The sequence below is a fragment of the Schistocerca americana genome, chromosome 2, assembly GCF_021461395.2.
Source record: "Schistocerca americana isolate TAMUIC-IGC-003095 chromosome 2, iqSchAmer2.1, whole genome shotgun sequence".
Classification (NCBI taxonomy): Eukaryota; Metazoa; Arthropoda; class Insecta; order Orthoptera; family Acrididae; genus Schistocerca; species Schistocerca americana.
Genome location: NC_060120.1, coordinates 40477032 through 40492025, shown reverse-complemented (window position 1 = coordinate 40492025; position 14994 = coordinate 40477032). Strand labels below are relative to the sequence as shown.

The window sequence follows — 14994 nt, the reverse complement described above, 5'->3', positions numbered from 1 at the left end:
TTAGTTACGATGGCAACATCACTATAAGTTGTCTGTGAAGTAAGGTGCACACAGGCAGTTTCCGTGGTGTAGCGGTTATCACGTCTGCCTAACACGCGGAAGGTCCCCGGTTCGATCCCGGGCGGAAACACTTTTTCATCACTTTAAGCAAGACGTACTAACATGCATCTGCTACCATCTGTACCCGAAACCTTCGTAATCGCCTTCACGCGTCGGACCCGAGTGTCAATTGCTCACATCGAATAAGAAATTCATTTGATATTGACGGCGAGCTTTTTGCGCTGACTCAGCCACTGACGTGCGATCAGTTTGCACAAAACGCTAGGGCTCGTCCGGGATTTGAACCCGGGACCTCCTGCACCCTAAGCAGGAATCATACCCCTAGACCAACGAGCCCTGTGACACGGCGAATGCCAAATATTCCAGGCCCTCGATGTCGTCCAGGGTGCCCTGGAAGTCTCGTGTGCGCTGGCGGGATGGGGGCGGCGCGAATTCCCGCGGTCGGCGGCCTTCCTGGGCTACTGGTACCTTCATGTAGAGCTGCCGCTGGGCTCGCACTGCCTGCTGCTGAGAAAGTGATTGCTTTTGCTGATATGACTTGCAATAACGACTGCGCGAAACGCCGCTATCTCGTTAGGGGTGCTACGGCAGACACCCTCTCGAGCACCCCGAAGACTTCTTGAGCCCTCGGCTGTGATGGGCTCCAGGCTGACAAAAGAACTGTCGTGTGTGCATTCGCGGACGAGAGAAAGTCTGAGGCAAGTTCGAGTGAACAAGGATGGACTCCTCGGGTCCGTCGTTTCCGTAGTGTAGCGGTTATCACGTCTGCTTCACACGCAGAAGGTCCCCGGTTCGATCCCGGGCGGGAACAGTATTTTCCTGCCTATGTCGTATTGTCCTCCAATGAGCCACGTCGTGTGTGGATCTGCTGCATGTCCCTTCGTTTGCAAGTACCACATTTATTGAATTTTTTAGTTACGATGGCAACATCACTATAAGTTGTCTGTGAAGTAAGGTGCACACAGGCAGTTTCCGTGGTGTAGCGGTTATCACGTCTGCCTAACACGCAGAAGGTCCCCGGTTCGATCCCGGGCGGAAACACTTTTTCATCACTTTAAGCAAGACGTACTAACATGCATCTGCTACCATCTGTACCCGAAACCTTCGTAATCGCCTTCACGCGTCGGACCCGAGTGTCAATTGCTCACATCGAATAAGAAATTCATTTGATATTGACGGCGAGCTTTTTGCGCTGACTCAGCCACTGACGTGCGATCAGTTTGCACAAAACGCTAGGGCTCGTCCGGGATTTGAACCCGGGACCTCCTGCACCCTAAGCAGGAATCATACCCCTAGACCAACGAGCCCTGTGACACGGCGAATGCCAAATATTCCAGGCCCTCGATGTCGTCCAGGGTGCCCTGGAAGTCTCGTGTACGCTGGCGGGATGGGGGCGGCGCGAATTCCCGCGGTCGGCGGCCTTCCTGGGCTACTGGTACCTTCATGTAGAGCTGCCGCTGGGCTCGCACTGCCTGCTGCTGAGAAAGTGATTGCTTTTGCTGATATGACTTGCAATAACGACTGCGCGAAACGCCGCTATCTCGTTAGGGGTGCTACGGCAGACACCCTCTCGAGCACCCCGAAGACTTCTTGAGCCCTCGGCTGTGATGGGCTCCAGGCTGACAAAAGAACTGTCGTGTGTGCATTCGCGGACGAGAGAAAGTCTGAGGCAAGTTCGAGTGAACAAGGATGGACTCCTCGGGTCCGTCGTTTCCGTAGTGTAGCGGTTATCACGTCTGCTTCACACGCAGAAGGTCCCCGGTTCGATCCCGGGCGGGAACAGTATTTTCCTGCCTATGTCGTATTGTCCTCCAATGAGCCACGTCGTGTGTGGATCTGCTGCATGTCCCTTCGTTTGCAAGTACCACATTTATTGAATTTTTTAGTTACGATGGCAACATCACTATAAGTTGTCTGTGAAGTAAGGTGCACACAGGCAGTTTCCGTGGTGTAGCGGTTATCACGTCTGCCTAACACGCAGAAGGTCCCCGGTTCGATCCCGGGCGGAAACACTTTTTCATCACTTTAAGCAAGACGTACTAACATGCATCTGCTACCATCTGTACCCGAAACCTTCGTAATCGCCTTCACGCGTCGGACCCGAGTGTCAATTGCTCACATCGAATAAGAAATTCATTTGATATTGACGGCGAGCTTTTTGCGCTGACTCAGCCACTGACGTGCGATCAGTTTGCACAAAACGCTAGGGCTCGTCCGGGATTTGAACCCGGGACCTCCTGCACCCTAAGCAGGAATCATACCCCTAGACCAACGAGCCCTGTGACACGGCGAATGCCAAATATTCCAGGCCCTCGATGTCGTCCAGGGTGCCCTGGAAGTCTCGTGTACGCTGGCGGGATGGGGGCGGCGCGAATTCCCGCGGTCGGCGGCCTTCCTGGGCTACTGGTACCTTCATGTAGAGCTGCCGCTGGGCTCGCACTGCCTGCTGCTGAGAAAGTGATTGCTTTTGCTGATATGACTTGCAATAACGACTGCGCGAAACGCCGCTATCTCGTTAGGGGTGCTACGGCAGACACCCTCTCGAGCACCCCGAAGACTTCTTGAGCCCTCGGCTGTGATGGGCTCCAGGCTGACAAAAGAACTGTCGTGTGTGCATTCGCGGACGAGAGAAAGTCTGAGGCAAGTTCGAGTGAACAAGGATGGACTCCTCGGGTCCGTTGTTTCCGTAGTGTAGCGGTTATCACGTCTGCTTCACACGCAGAAGGTCCCCGGTTCGATCCCGGGCGGGAACAGTATTTTCCTGCCTATGTCGTATTGTCCTCCAATGAGCCACGTCGTGTGTGGATCTGCTGCATGTCCCTTCGTTTGCAAGTACCACATTTATTGAATTTTTTAGTTACGATGGCAACATCACTATAAGTTGTCTGTGAAGTAAGGTGCACACAGGCAGTTTCCGTGGTGTAGCGGTTATCACGTCTGCCTAACACGCGGAAGGTCCCCGGTTCGATCCCGGGCGGAAACACTTTTTCATCACTTTAAGCAAGACGTACTAACATGCATCTGCTACCATCTGTACCCGAAACCTTCGTAATCGCCTTCACGCGTCGGACCCGAGTGTCAATTGCTCACATCGAATAAGAAATTCATTTGATATTGACGGCGAGCTTTTTGCGCTGACTCAGCCACTGACGTGCGATCAGTTTGCACAAAACGCTAGGGCTCGTCCGGGATTTGAACCCGGGACCTCCTGCACCCTAATGTAGGAATCATACCCCTAGACCAACGAGCCCTGTGACACGGCGAATGCCAAATATTCCAGGCCCTCGATGTCGTCCAGGGTGCCCTGGAAGTCTCGTGTACGCTGGCGGGATGGGGGCGGCGCGAATTCCCGCGGTCGGCGGCCTTCCTGGGCTACTGGTACCTTCATGTAGAGCTGCCGCTGGGCTCGCACTGCCTGCTGCTGAGAAAGTGATTGCTTTTGCTGATATGACTTGCAATAACGACTGCGCGAAACGCCGCTATCTCGTTAGGGGTGCTACGGCAGACACCCTCTCGAGCACCCCGAAGACTTCTTGAGCCCTCGGCTGTGATGGGCTCCAGGCTGACAAAAGAACTGTCGTGTGTGCATTCGCGGACGAGAGAAAGTCTGAGGCAAGTTCGAGTGAACAAGGATGGACTCCTCGGGTCCGTTGTTTCCGTAGTGTAGCGGTTATCACGTCTGCTTCACACGCAGAAGGTCCCCGGTTCGATCCCGGGCGGGAACAGTATTTTCCTGCCTATGTCGTATTGTCCTCCAATGAGCCACGTCGTGTGTGGATCTGCTGCATGTCCCTTCGTTTGCAAGTACCACATTTATTGAATTTTTTAGTTACGATGGCAACATCACTATAAGTTGTCTGTGAAGTAAGGTGCACACAGGCAGTTTCCGTGGTGTAGCGGTTATCACGTCTGCCTAACACGCGGAAGGTCCCCGGTTCGATCCCGGGCGGAAACACTTTTTCATCACTTTAAGCAAGACGTACTAACATGCATCTGCTACCATCTGTACCCGAAACCTTCGTAATCGCCTTCACGCGTCGGACCCGAGTGTCAATTGCTCACATCGAATAAGAAATTCATTTGATATTGACGGCGAGCTTTTTGCGCTGACTCAGCCACTGACGTGCGATCAGTTTGCACAAAACGCTAGGGCTCGTCCGGGATTTGAACCCGGGACCTCCTGCACCCTAAGCAGGAATCATACCCCTAGACCAACGAGCCCTGTGACACGGCGAATGCCAAATATTCCAGGCCCTCGATGTCGTCCAGGGTGCCCTGGAAGTCTCGTGTACGCTGGCGGGATGGGGGCGGCGCGAATTCCCGCGGTCGGCGGCCTTCCTGGGCTACTGGTACCTTCATGTAGAGCTGCCGCTGGGCTCGCACTGCCTGCTGCTGAGAAAGTGATTGCTTTTGCTGATATGACTTGCAATAACGACTGCGCGAAACGCCGCTATCTCGTTAGGGGTGCTACGGCAGACACCCTCTCGAGCACCCCGAAGACTTCTTGAGCCCTCGGCTGTGATGGGCTCCAGGCTGACAAAAGAACTGTCGTGTGTGCATTCGCGGACGAGAGAAAGTCTGAGGCAAGTTCGAGTGAACAAGGATGGACTCCTCGGGTCCGTTGTTTCCGTAGTGTAGCGGTTATCACGTCTGCTTCACACGCAGAAGGTCCCCGGTTCGATCCCGGGCGGGAACAGTATTATCCTGCCTATGTCGTATTGTCCTCCAATGAGCCACGTCGTGTGTGGATCTGCTGCATGTCCCTTCGTTTGCAAGTACCACATTTATTGAATTTTTTAGTTACGATGGCAACATCACTATAAGTTGTCTGTGAAGTAAGGTGCACACAGGCAGTTTCCGTGGTGTAGCGGTTATCACGTCTGCCTAACACGCGGAAGGTCCCCGGTTCGATCCCGGGCGGAAACACTTTTTCATCACTTTAAGCAAGACGTACTAACATGCATCTGCTACCATCTGTACCCGAAACCTTCGTAATCGCCTTCACGCGTCGGACCCGAGTGTCAATTGCTCACATCGAATAAGAAATTCATTTGATATTGACGGCGAGCTTTTTGCGCTGACTCAGCCACTGACGTGCGATCAGTTTGCACAAAACGCTAGGGCTCGTCCGGGATTTGAACCCGGGACCTCCTGCACTCTAATGTAGGAATCATACCCCTAGACCAACGAGCCCTGTGACACGGCGAATGCCAAATATTCCAGGCCCTCGATGTCGTCCAGGGTGCCCTGGAAGTCTCGTGTACGCTGGCGGGATGGGGGCGGCGCCAATTCCCGCGGTCGGCGGCCTTCCTGGGCTACTGGTACCTTCATGTAGAGCTGCCGCTGGGCTCGCACTGCCTGCTGCTGAGAAAGTGATTGCTTTTGCTGATATGACTTGCAATAACGACTGCGCGAAACGCCGCTATCTCGTTAGGGGTGCTACGGCAGACACCCTCTCGAGCACCCCGAAGACTTCTTGAGCCCTCGGCTGTGATGGGCTCCAGGCTGACAAAAGAACTGTCGTGTGTGCATTCGCGGACGAGAGAAAGTCTGAGGCAAGTTCGAGTGAACAAGGATGGACTCCTCGGGTCCGTTGTTTCCGTAGTGTAGCGGTTATCACGTCTGCTTCACACGCAGAAGGTCCCCGGTTCGATCCCGGGCGGGAACAGTATTATCCTGCCTATGTCGTATTGTCCTCCAATGAGCCACGTCGTGTGTGGATCTGCTGCATGTCCCTTCGTTTGCAAGTACCACATTTATTGAATTTTTTAGTTACGATGGCAACATCACTATAAGTTGTCTGTGAAGTAAGGTGCACACAGGCAGTTTCCGTGGTGTAGCGGTTATCACGTCTGCCTAAAACGCGGAAGGTCCCCGGTTCGATCCCGGGCGGAAACACTTTTTCATCACTTTAAGCAAGACGTACTAACATGCATCTGCTACCATCTGTACCCGAAACCTTCGTAATCGCCTTCACGCGTCGGACCCGAGTGTCAATTGCTCACATCGAATAAGAAATTCATTTGATATTGACGGCGAGCTTTTTGCGCTGACTCAGCCACTGACGTGCGATCAGTTTGCACAAAACGCTAGGGCTCGTCCGGGATTTGAACCCGGGACCTCCTGCACTCTAATGTAGGAATCATACCCCTAGACCAACGAGCCCTGTGACACGGCGAATGCCAAATATTCCAGGCCCTCGATGTCGTCCAGGGTGCCCTGGAAGTCTCGTGTACGCTGGCGGGATGGGGGCGGCGCGAATTCCCGCGGTCGGCGGCCTTCCTGGGCTACTGGTACCTTCATGTAGAGCTGCCGCTGGGCTCGCACTGCCTGCTGCTGAGAAAGTGATTGCTTTTGCTGATATGACTTGCAATAACGACTGCGCGAAACGCCGCTATCTCGTTAGGGGTGCTACGGCAGACACCCTCTCGAGCACCCCGAAGACTTCTTGAGCCCTCGGCTGTGATGGGCTCCAGGCTGACAAAAGAACTGTCGTGTGTGCATTCGCGGACGAGAGAAAGTCTGAGGCAAGTTCGAGTGAACAAGGATGGACTCCTCGGGTCCGTTGTTTCCGTAGTGTAGCGGTTATCACGTCTGCTTCACACGCAGAAGGTCCCCGGTTCGATCCCGGGCGGGAACAGTATTTTCCTGCCTATGTCGTATTGTCCTCCAATGAGCCACGTCGTGTGTGGATCTGCTGCATGTCCCTTCGTTTGCAAGTACCACATTTATTGAATTTTTTAGTTACGATGGCAACATCACTATAAGTTGTCTGTGAAGTAAGGTGCACACAGGCAGTTTCCGTGGTGTAGCGGTTATCACGTCTGCCTAACACGCGGAAGGTCCCCGGTTCGATCCCGGGCGGAAACACTTTTTCATCACTTTAAGCAAGACGTACTAACATGCATCTGCTACCATCTGTACCCGAAACCTTCGTAATCGCCTTCACGCGTCGGACCCGAGTGTCAATTGCTCACATCGAATAAGAAATTCATTTGATATTGACGGCGAGCTTTTTGCGCTGACTCAGCCACTGACGTGCGATCAGTTTGCACAAAACGCTAGGGCTCGTCCGGGATTTGAACCCGGGACCTCCTGCACCCTAAGCAGGAATCATACCCCTAGACCAACGAGCCCTGTGACACGGCGAATGCCAAATATTCCAGGCCCTCGATGTCGTCCAGGGTGCCCTGGAAGTCTCGTGTACGCTGGCGGGATGGGGGCGGCGCGAATTCCCGCGGTCGGCGGCCTTCCTGGGCTACTGGTACCTTCATGTAGAGCTGCCGCTGGGCTCGCACTGCCTGCTGCTGAGAAAGTGATTGCTTTTGCTGATATGACTTGCAATAACGACTGCGCGAAACGCCGCTATCTCGTTAGGGGTGCTACGGCAGACACCCTCTCGAGCACCCCGAAGACTTCTTGAGCCCTCGGCTGTGATGGGCTCCAGGCTGACGAAAGAACTGTCGTGTGTGCATTCGCGGACGAGAGAAAGTCTGAGGCAAGTTCGAGTGAACAAGGATGGACTCCTCGGGTCCGTTGTTTCCGTAGTGTAGCGGTTATCACGTCTGCTTCACACGCAGAAGGTCCCCGGTTCGATCCCGGGCGGGAACAGTATTTTCCTGCCTATGTCGTATTGTCCTCCAATGAGCCACGTCGTGTGTGGATCTGCTGCATGTCCCTTCGTTTGCAAGTACCACATTTATTGAATTTTTTAGTTACGATGGCAACATCACTATAAGTTGTCTGTGAAGTAAGGTGCACACAGGCAGTTTCCGTGGTGTAGCGGTTATCACGTCTGCCTAACACGCGGAAGGTCCCCGGTTCGATCCCGGGCGGAAACACTTTTTCATCACTTTAAGCAAGACGTACTAACATGCATCTGCTACCATCTGTACCCGAAACCTTCGTAATCGCCTTCACGCGTCGGACCCGAGTGTCAATTGCTCACATCGAATAAGAAATTCATTTGATATTGACGGCGAGCTTTTTGCGCTGACTCAGCCACTGACGTGCGATCAGTTTGCACAAAACGCTAGGGCTCGTCCGGGATTTGAACCCGGGACCTCCTGCACCCTAATGTAGGAATCATACCCCTAGACCAACGAGCCCTGTGACACGGCGAATGCCAAATATTCCAGGCCCTCGATGTCGTCCAGGGTGCCCTGGAAGTCTCGTGTACGCTGGCGGGATGGGGGCGGCGCGAATTCCCGCGGTCGGCGGCCTTCCTGGGCTACTGGTACCTTCATGTAGAGCTGCCGCTGGGCTCGCACTGCCTGCTGCTGAGAAAGTGATTGCTTTTGCTGATATGACTTGCAATAACGACTGCGCGAAACGCCGCTATCTCGTTAGGGGTGCTACGGCAGACACCCTCTCGAGCACCCCGAAGACTTCTTGAGCCCTCGGCTGTGATGGGCTCCAGGCTGACAAAAGAACTGTCGTGTGTGCATTCGCGGACGAGAGAAAGTCTGAGGCAAGTTCGAGTGAACAAGGATGGACTCCTCGGGTCCGTTGTTTCCGTAGTGTAGCGGTTATCACGTCTGCTTCACACGCAGAAGGTCCCCGGTTCGATCCCGGGCGGGAACAGTATTTTCCTGCCTATGTCGTATTGTCCTCCAATGAGCCACGTCGTGTGTGGATCTGCTGCATGTCCCTTCGTTTGCAAGTACCACATTTATTGAATTTTTTAGTTACGATGGCAACATCACTATAAGTTGTCTGTGAAGTAAGGTGCACACAGGCAGTTTCCGTGGTGTAGCGGTTATCACGTCTGCCTCACACGCGGAAGGTCCCCGGTTCGATCCCGGGCGGAAACACTTTTTCATCACTTTAAGCAAGACGTACTAACATGCATCTGCTACCATCTGTACCCGAAACCTTCGTAATCGCCTTCACGCGTCGGACCCGAGTGTCAATTGCTCACATCGAATAAGAAATTCATTTGATATTGACGGCGAGCTTTTTGCGCTGACTCAGCCACTGACGTGCGATCAGTTTGCACAAAACGCTAGGGCTCGTCCGGGATTTGAACCCGGGACCTCCTGCACCCTAAGCAGGAATCATACCCCTAGACCAACGAGCCCTGTGACACGGCGAATGCCAAATATTCCAGGCCCTCGATGTCGTCCAGGGTGCCCTGGAAGTCTCGTGTACGCTGGCGGGATGGGGGCGGCGCGAATTCCCGCGGTCGGCGGCCTTCCTGGGCTACTGGTACCTTCATGTAGAGCTGCCGCTGGGCTCGCACTGCCTGCTGCTGAGAAAGTGATTGCTTTTGCTGATATGACTTGCAATAACGACTGCGCGAAACGCCGCTATCTCGTTAGGGGTGCTACGGCAGACACCCTCTCGAGCACCCCGAAGACTTCTTGAGCCCTCGGCTGTGATGGGCTCCAGGCTGACAAAAGAACTGTCGTGTGTGCATTCGCGGACGAGAGAAAGTCTGAGGCAAGTTCGAGTGAACAAGGATGGACTCCTCGGGTCCGTTGTTTCCGTAGTGTAGCGGTTATCACGTCTGCTTCACACGCAGAAGGTCCCCGGTTCGATCCCGGGCGGGAACAGTATTTTCCTGCCTATGTCGTATTGTCCTCCAATGAGCCACGTCGTGTGTGGATCTGCTGCATGTCCCTTCGTTTGCAAGTACCACATTTATTGAATTTTTTAGTTACGATGGCAACATCACTATAAGTTGTCTGTGAAGTAAGGTGCACACAGGCAGTTTCCGTGGTGTAGCGGTTATCACGTCTGCCTAACACGCGGAAGGTCCCCGGTTCGATCCCGGGCGGAAACACTTTTTCATCACTTTAAGCAAGACGTACTAACATGCATCTGCTACCATCTGTACCCGAAACCTTCGTAATCGCCTTCACGCGTCGGACCCGAGTGTCAATTGCTCACATCGAATAAGAAATTCATTTGATATTGACGGCGAGCTTTTTGCGCTGACTCAGCCACTGACGTGCGATCAGTTTGCACAAAACGCTAGGGCTCGTCCGGGATTTGAACCCGGGACCTCCTGCACCCTAATGTAGGAATCATACCCCTAGACCAACGAGCCCTGTGACAGGGCGAATGCCAAATATTCCAGGCCCTCGATGTCGTCCAGGGTGCCCTGGAAGTCTCGTGTACGCTGGCGGGATGGGGGCGGCGCGAATTCCCGCGGTCGGCGGCCTTCCTGGGCTACTGGTACCTTCATGTAGAGCTGCCGCTGGGCTCGCACTGCCTGCTGCTGAGAAAGTGATTGCTTTTGCTGATATGACTTGCAATAACGACTGCGCGAAACGCCGCTATCTCGTTAGGGGTGCTACGGCAGACACCCTCTCGAGCACCCCGAAGACTTCTTGAGCCCTCGGCTGTGATGGGCTCCAGGCTGACAAAAGAACTGTCGTGTGTGCATTCGCGGACGAGAGAAAGTCTGAGGCAAGTTCGAGTGAACAAGGATGGACTCCTCGGGTCCGTTGTTTCCGTAGTGTAGCGGTTATCACGTCTGCTTCACACGCAGAAGGTCCCCGGTTCGATCCCGGGCGGGAACAGTATTTTCCTGCCTATGTCGTATTGTCCTCCAATGAGCCACGTCGTGTGTGGATCTGCTGCATGTCCCTTCGTTTGCAAGTACCACATTTATTGAATTTTTTAGTTACGATGGCAACATCACTATAAGTTGTCTGTGAAGTAAGGTGCACACAGGCAGTTTCCGTGGTGTAGCGGTTATCACGTCTGCCTAACACGCGGAAGGTCCCCGGTTCGATCCCGGGCGGAAACACTTTTTCATCACTTTAAGCAAGACGTACTAACATGCATCTGCTACCATCTGTACCCGAAACCTTCGTAATCGCCTTCACGCGTCGGACCCGAGTGTCAATTGCTCACATCGAATAAGAAATTCATTTGATATTGACGGCGAGCTTTTTGCGCTGACTCAGCCACTGACGTGCGATCAGTTTGCACAAAACGCTAGGGCTCGTCCGGGATTTGAACCCGGGACCTCCTGCACCCTAATGTAGGAATCATACCCCTAGACCAACTTTTTTTTTTTTTTTTTTTTTTCATATTTTGCTCTCCCAACTTTTTTTTTTTTTTTTTATTTGTCTAACGCTCTCCCAACTTTTTCTTTTTTTTTTTTCTAGTATTTTTTTGCCAACTTTTTTTTTTTTTTTTTATTTTTTTATTTTTTTTTTTTTTTTTTTTTTTTTTTTTTTTTGCCGTAATCTTCTCATGTTAGTAGCGTGCGCGGGACTATATGTTATTATATGTTATATGTTGTTTTTTTTTTATTTTTTTTTTATTTGTTTTTTTTTTTTTTATTTGTTTTTTTTTTTTTGTTTTTTATTTTGTTGATTACTTTTTTTTCCTTTTTGTTCCTTTATTGTTCCTTATTTTTTTTTTTTATTTTTTTTTTTTTTTTTTTTTATTTAAAGCTTGGTTAGTTCGAGCGCCATTGGGTAGTTGGCAAAAAGTATTTTATACCTGGGGTTGCTGACAATTTGTGTCGCTTTACTTACACTGTAGATTCTGAAATCATCATACGTATCGTCTTTTCTTTTAGTCATAATATAATCTATTGTATGGCCTGCCAACCAGGTCCACATATTCCGCTTCGACGGGGGGAAAAGGTCGTTATCAGGCTGCAGTATCATCTCGGGTGTTATTGCCGTGATCGTAGTTCTCCCGACCAGCGCCAGTTGCCGCCGACACCATTCCCATATCTTTTTATTTTCCCCACAGATACATCTGTGCTGCAGTGTATCTATGAGGTCGCAGTCGCTGCACTTCTCGGTGGGTGCCAACTTGATTCTGTGGAGCTTTTCCTTAGTAGAAATTGTTTCGTTCACTACCTTATACCACGTGGATCTGATGCCCGTATCCAGAACCGTATTAGTTATGTTCTTCCAGACCTTGGACCACCGTATATGTGGGTGCTTGATTTCCATTCTGTTCGTTCGACCATTGTCGTTCAGATACTTATACAGCTCTGCTGTTGTTTTGTCGCGTAAGACAGTGGTCTGCCGCCGAAGGTAACTCATGTCAAGGAAAAACCTCCTGATGTGATTGAATGTAGGCGGTATGGAGTCCAAGCGGACAGGGGCCTCTAAACTAATGGGCCTGTGTGACTCGATGACAGCTCTGAGTACACTGTGTGGGTATTCGTGATAAATTTGGAGAGTTCTACGTATCAGAAGTGCTCGACATTTAGTGTCAACATCGACCACACCAAGGCCCCCGTGACTGGGGGGGAGTGTCGTCACATTGATTCCCACTTTGAAGATATCACCTCGCCAGAGGTACCAACCGACAGCTGCCATCACCCGACTGGCTATTTTATCAATTATAGGTAGTATTTGGCCCACATACCAAATTTTCGATAAGATTTTGGTGTTTACAAAATGTACCCTTTCTAGTAAATTTTGTACTCTACTGTTATTCTGTTGCAGGCACGCTCTCGTCATGTTGAGAATGTCCCTCCAAGCCGCCGCTGTCGTTTTCAGAAGGCAACTGGACATTTTGAGACCGAGAAGTTTCAGATTGTCGGTTCGCTCATATTCGTCAGTCCCGTGGAAAGGGAACCCATTCCCCAAAGGCAGCAATTTTGTTTTACGTCTGTTGAGTTTCGAACCGGACGCTTGTTCAAAGTCCTGAACGATAGACTGCACGTCGCGAAGGTCATGTGCAGAAGTAAGCACTACCCCCACATCATCCGCATATGCAATGCAAGTAATGGTGCTGCCATATATATTTATTCCTGGGAGCTGTTGATTGATCCTCCTAATGAGTGGCTCTATCGCAATGACAAAAAGCGTCATGGACAAGGGACAGCCCTGGCGGATAGACTTCTCTATAGGAATTGAGTGCGTAAGATGTCCATTAACGTTGATCTTTGACGTGGCCCGGTTCAAAAGATTTTTAATCATCTGGACGAATTGGTCTCCAAATCCAAGATGGGTCATCAACTGAAAAAGGTAATGGTGTCGGATCCTGTCAAAGGCTTTATTAAGATCGAGTGCTAAAATTGCCGCTTCCAGACCTGTAGTTGCGCAGTAGCTGATGATCTCTCTGTAGTCAGTCAGACTCTTAATGATCGTGCGCCCAGGAACCGCCGCCGTCTGACTAGGGTGTATTATGTTAGGAAGGACTCGTTTGATCCTGGCTGCCATGACGCGGGCTACTATCTTGTAGTCCGTGTTAAGTAAACAAATGGGGCGGAATTTATTCATGTCGTTACAGGGGTATTCTTTAGGGACGAGAACGATGATGCCGTCGTTGAAGCCTTCAGGTATATTTTGCCCTTCTTTAATTTCATTACATATTTCGACAAAACACCTTTCTAGCAAATACCAAAACTGTTTATAAAATTCCACCGGTAGCCCATCCGCACCAGGAGATTTATTTCCCTGCGCCTTTTGAAGCGCTGATGTGAGTTCTTGTGGGGTTATGTCCGCCACCAACAGGTCTACATCTGGTGGGTCCAGTCTTTCAGGTAGGCTAGTTTGCATACGTATCACAGACTCCTCGTCCGCGGGTTCCAAGGCATAAAGCTTAGTGTAGTATTCTGCTACACATGTCTTGATGCCGCCTTGATCGTTCACCTGGTTACCGTCCTCTGTCCGGAGACTACAGATCATTTTACGCTGTGCGCGACGCTTCTCTGCCCCAAGATGATATACCGAGGGTATTTCCCCCGCCGTGCTATGATGGTCCCTGGATCGGATCATAATACCTGCCATTCGTTTCCGCTTCAATGCCGTTAATTTCGCCTTGACTTTTTTAATTCGTAAAAAGGTGTCTGCTGTTGGACAATTGCTTTCATATAATTCCCGAAGGCAGCGGAAGTAAAATTCGAACATACTCTGTTGGTCGCGGTTTCGTTCATAACAGTACGTTTTTAAGCAACGGATGAGTTGAGGTTTCGCACATTTGTACCACCAGCATATGGTACTGGGGAAGTTCCGTCGTCGCCTGCTGCAGGTGCCCCACACGACTTCCATTCGTGTTCGCAAATCATCTTCTTGAAGAACAGCGACGTTGAGTTTCCACATGTTTCTGCCACGAAAGATGGTCTGTCGAGGCATTTTCAGGAGACAGTGATAGGCGAGATGGTCAGAAAAGTACACTGGCCACGTTTCAGGCCCACCGACATTTGCACATAAAGACTGTGTGACATAAATTCTATCAAGTCGACTGGACGACGTAGAAGTGTGGAATGTGAAGCAGGGACGGTCTCCATGAATGAGCTCCCACGTGTCAGTCAATCGCAACTCTCGTACGAGGCGGCCCAACTCCGCACTTTTATCAAAAGTCGGATGTTGATCTTTCCGCTTAAGCACGCAATTAAAGTCACCGGCTAAAACCATTCCCTCTCTAGCTCCTCTGATCAAATACAATAGGTCTTCGTCGTAAAAACGAGACCGTTGCTCTCGATTTTGGTGTCCGGAGGGGGCATAGATATTTACGAATCGAATCCCATTTATTGAACAAGATATTCCTCGGCCGCTTTCCAGCCGTTCAAAGTCAGATGCTACTATTCCATCCTTTAATAAGATGGCGGTGCCAGATGCGCTACGTAACGTTGTGTTTAAGAATACTGCATAACCTGCAATATTGATCCGGAACCCACTAGCAACCTCTTGTAACAAAGCAATATCAACGTCAGCGCTATAGAGGTAATCCCGGAGACTATCGACCTTCTGTATCGACGTGATTTTATTTATGTTCAGTGTGGCGATTTTATAAGTTTGCAGATGTGACATGTAAGGGAAGACGATCCTTTTTGGTGGGGATGTTTCGTTGTGTTTAATAGAGTTACTGATTTAAGTATTGATCATGTCCCTTTGTCAACGCTTACTGCAAATCGTATCATTATCAAGCATCACCAGTTGGCTAGCATGTTGGTGGACCACCACTCCCTGACGTCCGGAAGTTAACATTTTGGGGTGTCTGAATCCC

At 51.0% G+C, this 14994-nt stretch overlaps 29 non-coding genes across 29 annotated transcripts; 23 read left to right on the top strand and 6 right to left on the bottom strand.

The window, feature by feature from the left end:
* The first annotated feature begins 57 nt into the window (after nt 1–57).
* Trnav-aac lies at nt 58–130 on the top strand. The gene has a single exon. It is a non-coding gene; the product is annotated as a tRNA-Val (tRNA).
* A 194-nt stretch (nt 131–324) lies between these two features.
* Nucleotides 325–396, bottom strand: Trnap-agg. Its single transcript has one exon. It is a non-coding gene; the product is annotated as a tRNA-Pro (tRNA).
* A 402-nt stretch (nt 397–798) lies between these two features.
* Trnav-cac lies at nt 799–871 on the top strand. Its single transcript has one exon. It is a non-coding gene; the product is annotated as a tRNA-Val (tRNA).
* A 157-nt stretch (nt 872–1028) lies between these two features.
* Trnav-aac lies at nt 1029–1101 on the top strand. The gene has a single exon. It is a non-coding gene; the product is annotated as a tRNA-Val (tRNA).
* Nucleotides 1102–1295: 194 nt separating this feature from the next.
* Trnap-agg lies at nt 1296–1367 on the bottom strand. The gene has a single exon. It is a non-coding gene; the product is annotated as a tRNA-Pro (tRNA).
* A 402-nt stretch (nt 1368–1769) lies between these two features.
* On the top strand, nt 1770–1842 carry Trnav-cac. The gene has a single exon. It is a non-coding gene; the product is annotated as a tRNA-Val (tRNA).
* A 157-nt stretch (nt 1843–1999) lies between these two features.
* Nucleotides 2000–2072, top strand: Trnav-aac. Its single transcript has one exon. It is a non-coding gene; the product is annotated as a tRNA-Val (tRNA).
* A 194-nt stretch (nt 2073–2266) lies between these two features.
* Nucleotides 2267–2338, bottom strand: Trnap-agg. The gene has a single exon. It is a non-coding gene; the product is annotated as a tRNA-Pro (tRNA).
* A 402-nt stretch (nt 2339–2740) lies between these two features.
* Nucleotides 2741–2813, top strand: Trnav-cac. The gene has a single exon. It is a non-coding gene; the product is annotated as a tRNA-Val (tRNA).
* A 157-nt stretch (nt 2814–2970) lies between these two features.
* Nucleotides 2971–3043, top strand: Trnav-aac. The gene has a single exon. It is a non-coding gene; the product is annotated as a tRNA-Val (tRNA).
* Nucleotides 3044–3712: 669 nt separating this feature from the next.
* Trnav-cac lies at nt 3713–3785 on the top strand. Its single transcript has one exon. It is a non-coding gene; the product is annotated as a tRNA-Val (tRNA).
* Nucleotides 3786–3942: 157 nt separating this feature from the next.
* On the top strand, nt 3943–4015 carry Trnav-aac. The gene has a single exon. It is a non-coding gene; the product is annotated as a tRNA-Val (tRNA).
* A 194-nt stretch (nt 4016–4209) lies between these two features.
* On the bottom strand, nt 4210–4281 carry Trnap-agg. Its single transcript has one exon. It is a non-coding gene; the product is annotated as a tRNA-Pro (tRNA).
* Nucleotides 4282–4683: 402 nt separating this feature from the next.
* Nucleotides 4684–4756, top strand: Trnav-cac. The gene has a single exon. It is a non-coding gene; the product is annotated as a tRNA-Val (tRNA).
* Nucleotides 4757–4913: 157 nt separating this feature from the next.
* On the top strand, nt 4914–4986 carry Trnav-aac. The gene has a single exon. It is a non-coding gene; the product is annotated as a tRNA-Val (tRNA).
* A 669-nt stretch (nt 4987–5655) lies between these two features.
* On the top strand, nt 5656–5728 carry Trnav-cac. Its single transcript has one exon. It is a non-coding gene; the product is annotated as a tRNA-Val (tRNA).
* Nucleotides 5729–5885: 157 nt separating this feature from the next.
* Nucleotides 5886–5958, top strand: Trnaf-aaa. Its single transcript has one exon. It is a non-coding gene; the product is annotated as a tRNA-Phe (tRNA).
* A 669-nt stretch (nt 5959–6627) lies between these two features.
* On the top strand, nt 6628–6700 carry Trnav-cac. Its single transcript has one exon. It is a non-coding gene; the product is annotated as a tRNA-Val (tRNA).
* Nucleotides 6701–6857: 157 nt separating this feature from the next.
* Trnav-aac lies at nt 6858–6930 on the top strand. Its single transcript has one exon. It is a non-coding gene; the product is annotated as a tRNA-Val (tRNA).
* A 194-nt stretch (nt 6931–7124) lies between these two features.
* On the bottom strand, nt 7125–7196 carry Trnap-agg. Its single transcript has one exon. It is a non-coding gene; the product is annotated as a tRNA-Pro (tRNA).
* Nucleotides 7197–7598: 402 nt separating this feature from the next.
* Nucleotides 7599–7671, top strand: Trnav-cac. The gene has a single exon. It is a non-coding gene; the product is annotated as a tRNA-Val (tRNA).
* Nucleotides 7672–7828: 157 nt separating this feature from the next.
* Nucleotides 7829–7901, top strand: Trnav-aac. The gene has a single exon. It is a non-coding gene; the product is annotated as a tRNA-Val (tRNA).
* Nucleotides 7902–8570: 669 nt separating this feature from the next.
* Nucleotides 8571–8643, top strand: Trnav-cac. The gene has a single exon. It is a non-coding gene; the product is annotated as a tRNA-Val (tRNA).
* Nucleotides 8644–8800: 157 nt separating this feature from the next.
* Trnav-cac lies at nt 8801–8873 on the top strand. The gene has a single exon. It is a non-coding gene; the product is annotated as a tRNA-Val (tRNA).
* Nucleotides 8874–9067: 194 nt separating this feature from the next.
* Trnap-agg lies at nt 9068–9139 on the bottom strand. The gene has a single exon. It is a non-coding gene; the product is annotated as a tRNA-Pro (tRNA).
* A 402-nt stretch (nt 9140–9541) lies between these two features.
* On the top strand, nt 9542–9614 carry Trnav-cac. Its single transcript has one exon. It is a non-coding gene; the product is annotated as a tRNA-Val (tRNA).
* Nucleotides 9615–9771: 157 nt separating this feature from the next.
* Nucleotides 9772–9844, top strand: Trnav-aac. Its single transcript has one exon. It is a non-coding gene; the product is annotated as a tRNA-Val (tRNA).
* Nucleotides 9845–10513: 669 nt separating this feature from the next.
* Trnav-cac lies at nt 10514–10586 on the top strand. Its single transcript has one exon. It is a non-coding gene; the product is annotated as a tRNA-Val (tRNA).
* A 157-nt stretch (nt 10587–10743) lies between these two features.
* On the top strand, nt 10744–10816 carry Trnav-aac. Its single transcript has one exon. It is a non-coding gene; the product is annotated as a tRNA-Val (tRNA).
* The last annotated feature ends 4178 nt before the right edge of the window (nt 10817–14994 follow it).